This window comes from Puma concolor, chromosome B4 (genome assembly GCF_028749965.1).
Source record: "Puma concolor isolate L17-30 chromosome B4, mPumCon1.1.hap2, whole genome shotgun sequence".
In the NCBI taxonomy this organism is placed as follows: domain Eukaryota; kingdom Metazoa; phylum Chordata; class Mammalia; order Carnivora; family Felidae; genus Puma; species Puma concolor.
In genome coordinates, this window is record NC_141673.1 from 100181970 (window position 1) to 100190354 (window position 8385).

Sequence of the window (8385 nt, forward strand, 5' to 3'; positions counted from 1 at the left end):
AAATGTCTAATAAGCACATGAAAGATACCCCTTAGTCATTAGGGAACATTCTTAGTCATTAGGGAAATGCAAATCAAAGCCACAATGAGATACCACTCATACAATTAGGATGGTTATCAACAACAAGAAAAGCAATAATAACAATTGTTGCTAAGGCTGTGGAGAAACTGGAACTTTTATGTATTAACTGGCAGAAATGCACAACTGTGAGGCCACTCTGGAAGACAGTTTGGTGGTTCCTCAAAAGAGAATAAAAGACAGAATTATTGCATGACCCAGCAATTGCACTTCTAGGCATTTATCCAAGGGATTAACGTTTTGTTTTTTGCTTTTAATTTAAGTAATCTCTAAACCCCACGTGGGGCTCAAACCTGTGACCCTAAGATCAAGAGTCTCACACTCTACCGACTGAGCCAGTCAAGCACCCCTACATCCAAGAGATTAAAAGCAGTGCTCACTTCGGCAGCACATACACCAAGAGGTTAAGAGCGTTGTGTGGAAACAAAAACTTGTAAGTGAGTACTTACAGCGGGAGTATTCGTGCTAGAAAAGTAGGAACACCAAATGTCCATCAGGTGATGGGTGAATAAACAAATGTGGTATCTCCATCCAATGGTATCGTATTCGGTCATAAAAAGGAATGAGGTACGGATACATGCCACAACATGGACGAATCTTGGAAACATGATGCCAAATGAAAGAAAGCCAGACAGAAAATGCCACACGTCGTACGATTCTGCCTATTTGGGATGTCTGGAGTAAGCAAACCCACAGAGGCAAAGCTTAGTGGTTGACAAGAGGGAGAAGGGCATGGGAATTACTGAACGCATACGGCGTTTCTTTGTGGGGTGACGAAAATGGTCTAGGATTCGATAGTCGTCATGGTTGAGAGCCATTCTGAATGTCCCCCCAAACCACTAACTTGTATATTTTAAAGTGGCTAAGATTTGCGTGTGTGTGTGAATCAATAGATGAATTTACAAATGTGGATTTTACGTTATGTGAATTCTATCTCCACTTTTGTTTATTTATTTATTTTTTAATGTTTTATTTATTTTTGAGACAGAGAGAGACAAAGCGTGAGCAGAGGAGGGTCAGAGAGAGAGGGAGACACAGAATCCGAAGCAGGCTCCAGGCTCTGAGCCGTCAGCACAGAGCCCGACGTGGGGCTCGAACCCACGAACTGCGAGATCATGACCTGAGCCGAAGTCGGACGCGCAACCGACTGAGCCACCCAGGCGCCCCTCTATCTCCACTTTTAAAACAAGTCAGTGACAGGGCGCCTGGGTGGCTCAGTTGGTTAAGCGTCCGACTTCGTCTCAGGTCACGATCTCACAGTCCGTGAGTTCAAGCCCTGCATCAGGCTCTGGGCTGACGGCTCAGAGCCTGGAGCCTGTTTCCGATTCTGTGCCTCCCTCTCTCTCTGCCCCTCTCCCGTTCATGCTCTGTCTCTCTCTGTCTCAAAAATAAATAAACGTCAAAAAAAAAAATAAAAAATAAAACAAGTCAGTGACTTTGGAGGTGAACCTGAATTTGAATTCTGTTTCTATGCGACAGCGGGAAGATATGTTTAACCCATCTACAACTTTAATTTCCTATCTCTACATGGGTGACAACGTGAACTTTTCACATGTTTTTGTTAGGTATTAAATTAGAAGATAAGACAAAGCTGGTGCTCTCTCAATAACGAGCATTGCCACCCTTCCTGTTGGCGGACAGAAACGTAAGACATCACCCTCGACATCACCCTCTACTCCCATATCCCGTCCTCCAGACTTTGTATGCTAAACACTTCTTGCATTTATTTACTTTTCTCTTCCCTCCTCTACTAGTACCTAAGAAAAGGCAAAATAAACACCAAAACAAACGTAAAAATAGCCCTTGATAATTGAAAGCTGGTCCCACACTGAGAGCCAGGCCGTACTATTTTCGTATTGGACAGAAACAATCCCATAGACTACCAGCCTCAGACAAGTTCACTCGGACTGATAAAATGAGAGAAAGCAAAACCATTTCATAATATGTCTGAGCCACCCCCAAAAATACCAAACACCGCCTCTCTGGGCTGGAAGGAATGGCTGCTACTACTTTGCCGATTACAGCTTTATCCTTGTTCCACTCAGCCCTCCCTAAAGATTTGACACACCCAGTTGTAGAATTGACCCCATTTCCTCACCATATCTAATCTAACACAAATCCCCAAGTTCTTAGACCCTCCCTCAAATCACCAAACCAAAGCCCAGATTCTGTAATTAAATTCCAAGCCATGAAGTGGCTCAGTAAGAGAAAACACCCTCTGACTGAGAGACTTAATGGCTTCCCATGATGTGTCTTCTCCCTCACTACAAGAGTAATAAATCCCACTGGTTCAACTTCAGGAGCTGTGTCGCTCATGGTCTTTGGATGGAGGCCATTGACACATCTCAGCTGGAACTATCGACTTCTCTAGTCTATTGTAATAGTTATGATATTCACTAATTATTACATGCTAACTGAGAAGTTTCGAGGCCACTTTTAAGCCACTGGCTTGCGCAACGAAAATTTGAGTGAAGCAATGGCCCCCAGTTGACGCAAACAGGGTCATTAAGCGACCCACCTCAAAATCTCCAGAAGCCCCAGCGAACCAATCAGCTACTTACAACCAGGCAGTTTTCAAACAAGGGAAAATGCCCTATGTTCCCATACCTCCTCACTCTGCCCTCATCACTGTGGTCTCTCACCACTGCTTCGTAGCAGGGTATTCAATAAACTTCTCTTTAGTTTGCCTTGGGGTGAATTCTTTTAACGTCAGTGCGGTCAGCCCCCATCCCGTTGGGATGCCTCACGAGAAGCATTCTGTGGTGGTGAAGATATGGTTGGTTTTGTTTTGTTTGAGAGAGAGACAGAATATCCTAAGCAGGCTCCACACCCGACACAGAGCTCCATCCCATAACTCTGGGATCATGACCTGAGCCGAAATCAAGAGTTGGGTGCTCAACAGACTGAACCACCCAGGCGCCCCATATGGTTGTCTTTAAGAAAGTTTCATGAGAGGGGCACCTGGCTGGCTCAGTCAGTAGCGTATGCCACTCTTGATCTCAGGATTGTGAGTTCAAACCCCGTGTTGGGTGTGGAGCTCCCTTAATTTTTTTTTCATGAGAAATAAATGCTGGATCTGTTATTCATTCTTCCTAATATTTACTGATCAACTACATATACATATATACATATACATACACATAACACACACACACACACACACACACATATATATATATATATATATATATATATATATATATATCCCTGTGTTCTAAAAACATTCCAAGGGTGCCTGGGGGGGGTGGGGCTCAGTGGGTTAAGCGTCCAACTTCAGCTCAGGTCATGGTCTCAGAGTTTGTGGGTTCAGGTCATGGTTCATTGGTTCAAGCCCCATGTCCGGCTCTGTGCTGGCAGCTCAGAGACTGGAGCCTGCTTTCAGAGTCTGTGTCTCCCTCTGTCTCTGCCCCTCCCCTGCTCACACATACTCTCTCTCTCTCAAAAATAAACATTAAAAACATTTTTTTTCTAAAAAATAAAAGTTTACGTTCCAGCCAGAAAGACTAGCCACGTACATGAAGAAAATACTATATGTGGTTTTAAATGGGAGTTGGGGTACTTTCTGTCAGAGAAATGGCTACTTATAATATTTTAGAATTTAAATACATGTTCAATTTATTAAAGATACAAATCGAAGCACCTAACTCTTAAGCCTCTATTTCAAACTTCAAGATTATCTTATATGATTTACAAAGCTAATTTTGTATTAAATGAGAGCAACCACCATCTTAACGTAACGTAACGTTGTGTATTTTAATTTCTTTTTTTAATTTGAGAGAGAGAGAGCGGTGGAGTGGGACAGAGGGAGAGAGAAAAAGAGAGTCTTTATGGTTTTTTTTTTTAGTTTATTTATTTATTTTGAGAGAGATAGAGACAGCGTGAGCAGGGGAGAGGCAGAGCGAGGTAGACAGAGAATCCCAAGCAGGCTCTGCACTATGCGTGCAGAGCCTGATGCGGGCTCAAATTCACGAACCATGAGATCATGACCTGAGCCGAAACCAAGAGTCAGACTCTTAACAGACTGAACCAGGCGCCCCAGCATTATGTATTTTAATATGATGGCTTTTTAACCACTTTAAGTGCTTGACAAGGCAGGCGGACTTACAAGCAAATCTAACAGACAAAACCTATAAAATGTCAAAACAAATTTTGTCAACTATCCCAAACGTCTCAATACTTTTTTTTTTTTTTTCAACGTTTATTTATTTTTGGGACAGAGAGAGAGCATGAACGGGGGAAGGGGCAGAGAGAGAGGGAGACACAGAATCGGAAACAGGCTCCAGGCTCTGAGCCATCAGCCCAGAGCCTGACGCGGGGCTCGAACTCACAGACAGCGAGATGGTGACCTGGCTGAAGTCGGACGCTTAACCGACTGCGCCACCCAGGCACCCCATGTCTCAACACTCTTTACAGGCTTAACTAAATTCCCTTAAACCGTTCAGCTTAAAAGGCCAAGATCTAATATGAGATTTTTTAAATCACCTTTGTATGCACATTATCCTAAACTACAAACAAAGTTATTAATATAATTGGTTTGACCTATTTTATCATCTACAGATTCAAGCCTGGACTTTTATAGGGTTGCAAAGTAGTTAATGTACTTAAGATGATAGAACTTAACATCTAAGATGGGCTGGACAATGACAATGATACAGTTAATTTTCCATTACAACGTTTGAGATTCCAGACCAGCCATGGAATCTGAGAACGACATAGTTCCGGGTTTATTCTGTTACAGTAGGAATGGACCCATGGGCCCTTTTATAGGGTTGATTTGTTAACAGGAGATCTTCAGCTACTCTCAGCAACTAAATAATAGTTACCCAGTTTGGGTAGATGGAATTTGACACCCCCTACCATGTTGCAGCTAACTTCCCTCACTACTTGGATTTAACTAATCTCCTCACTGATCGATTTGACTGTGAATTTTTTCCATAGTCTTGGCCCCCATTCTATAATCTAATGTTTGGAAGTTAAATTAATAATGCAACTACAATGCAGCTTGAGAAATTGCCAGTCACAATACGACTTAATGACAAATAAGTGTTAACAGTGATGCTTTGGATTTCTGGAAGGAAGAGATTATTGTGGGCTGAAGAAGCCAAGAAAAGATAGAGGTTGAAATTTACCTGGACCTTGGGAGAAATGTTAAATACTTCAGCATGTTTCCAAAAATCTCTGTGAATAAAGTGATGAATGGTTCAATAGTGACCTTTATAAATTCCGTTAAAAGTATCTTTTTTTTAAGTTTGTTTACTTTGAGAGCACATGGGGGCACGCAAATACAGGGGGGCAGAGAGAGAAAGAACTCCAAGCAGGGTCCCTGTTGTCAGTGCAGTGCCCCATGAGGCTCAATCTCAGAGATCGGGGCGCCTGGGTGGCGCAGTCGGTTGAGCCTCCGACTTCAGCCAGGTCACGATCTCGCGGTCCATGAGTTCGAGCCCCGCGTCAGGCTCTGGGCTGATGGCTCAGAGCCTGGAGCCTGTTTCCGATTCTGTGTCTCCCTCTCTCTCTGCACCTCCCCCGTTCATGCTGTGTCTCTCTCTGTCCCAAAAATAAATAAACGTTGAAAAAAAAAATTAAAAAAAAAAAAAATCTCAGAGATCATGACCTTAGTGGAAATCTAGATCAGATGCACGATGGACTGAGCCACCCAGGTGGCTCATAAAAGTATTTAAAAAATTTTTTTTTTTTTTTTGGAGAGAGAAAGACAGAGTGTGAGTGTGCGGGAGGTGCAGAGAGAGAGGGAGACAAAGTCCAAAGCAGGCTCCAGGCTCTGAGCTGTCAGCACAGAGCCCGACGCCGGGCTGGAACTCACAAACCGTGAGACCATGACCTGAGCTGAAGTCAGACGCTTAACTGATGGAGCCCCCCAGGCACCCCTATAGTATTTTAAATATATGTAACCTTTAACCTTACAATTTCGTTTCTAGGAAATGAATCTGAAGAAAGAAATCCCTCTTACTATCTGTACCCAAGGTTACATAGACAAGGGCATGTATGTATACAGCCCTGTAGTAGGGAGAAACTGTAAGTAATCAAGCCACTAGTGAGACGGTTAATTATAGAACAGTAGTAGGAGTCGGCAGCAATTGTAAAAGAATGCTGGAAAGCTACACAAATGTATATAGGCAGACAGAGGACCCCTCAGCGACAGTGGCCATCCCCTCCAGCTGCCCTCCCGGTAGACGAGGCCGGCAAGCAGCAAACAGAAACCCTCAGGTTCTTTCATATCAAAACAGCAAAACACCGAAAAAGGGAGTGGAGGGAACCCCGTTCTTCACTGCCGAAGCCACAGACAAGCCTTCCTGACACCCTGTAACCGCACCTTGCACCAAGTGGCAAATAAACTCCAAGCAGCCCTTGACATAGGAAAATATCCAAAACATATTGCTAAGTGAAAAAAAAAAAAACTTAAAAAAAAAAATTTTTTTTTTAAGTTTATTTTTGAGACAGAGAGAGACAAAGCATGAACGGGGGAGGGTCAGAAAGAGAGAGAGACACAGAATCGGAAGCAGGCTCCAGGCTCTGAGCCATCAGCCCAGAGCCCGACGCCGGGCTCGAACTCACGGACCGCGAGATTGTGACCTGAGCTGAAGTCGGACGCTCAACCGACTGAGCCACCCAGGCACCCCCCAAAAAAACTTTTAAAATGTTTCATATAGTTTGATCTCATTGATGCTTTAATGGGTATGTATGTGTATATGTATACATACTTTTTGTTTTTACATATACAGATACATATTCATAAATATACACTTAAGCAAAAGGGCTGAAGAGATAAAATCCGAACTATCAACTGTGGTTATATCCAGAGAGAAAATCTGTTTGGGAGGAAGAAGGCACCGGAGAGGGAACTTTTTACTCCACATATTTCAACAAAAGAAGTGTCACTGTAAATTTTTAATCATTAAAATTTTTTTTTTTTTTAATTTTTTTTTTTTCAACGTTTATTTATTTTTGGGACAGAGAGAAACAGAGCATGAACGGGCGAGGGGCAGAGAGAGAGGGAGACACAGAATCGGAAACAGGCTCCAGGCTCTGAGCCATCAGCCCAGAGCCCGACGCGGGGCTCGAACTCACGGACTGCAAGATCGTGACCTGGCTGAAGTCGGACGCTTAACCGACTGCGCCACCCAGGCGCCCCTAATCATTAAAATTTAAGCAAAGAAAATACCATTTAAAACGTAGGACTGATTGGGATTCATTACTTCATACTCTCCAGTGTTTATTTACTAACATATAGAATATTCCACCACTTTAAGGAATTGAGAACATTCCAGTAAAATAAGTCTAGCAAAGGCATGGGTCTTTCTTTGTCTAAAAGCTTTGCTCCTACTACCAATGATTTATGAAATGCTTTTTAGAGGGTTGAGCCATCTGTAGGAAAGAGTCCAGTAGAGTTGGGCCAGCAAAAGAGAAACAGAGATATATATTAACGGGTTGGCTTACATGACTGTAGGCTCAGCAAAGCAAGTCTGGAATCTGAGTGCTGGCTGTCGGAAAGGGCGGGCTGGGACGTTAGGGCAGGAGCCGAGATGCTTCAGTCCCCAAGTGGAAGCATCTCTGTAGAAGCTCCCTTGTTCTTATTTCCTTTAAACTAATTGGGTCAGGCCCACCCAGATTATCTAGAATCTAACCGTCAACTGATTATGGACCTGTAGGAATATCAACAAAATATCCCAGAGTAACACCTAGGTTAGTCTTGGAGTAACTGGAGCCTAGCCGAGTTGACTCATAAAACACACATCACACGGGGCTCCTGCGTGGCCCAGTCAGTGAAGCATCCGACTTCGGCTCAGGTCATGATCTCACGGTTTGTGGGTTCGAGCCCCGCGTCAGGCTCTGTGCTGACAGCTCGGAGCCTGGAGCCTGCTTCAACTCTGTGTCTCCCCTCTCTGCACCTCCCCCGCTCACACTCTGTCTCTCAAAAATAGAAACATTAAAAACTATAATAAAAGCCCACATGTCACAGTATGTATATGTAAAAAGCAAAAACAAACAAAAAGACACATCAGTTACCAATTTTGAGTGCAGACCTTATACCCGTCGTGGGGCTAATTGCTTTGCACCTTATCTCAGTCACCACAGTCTAGCCCCATGGTCAGTTTCACCAAAGTAGATTTCAGCTTCTATACCTGTGACTCCAAAGTCTCCCTGTACTGATGTAGTTCATTTAGTTGCAGAGCCCAGCTCAATTTGCACATAAAAAGGAGATTTATTTTCTAGCCACAGGTAGACTAACTGGAAAAGTGAGATGGTTTTATGCAACTGAGATGGTTATAGTGACTGCTTTTTCTGTCTCTT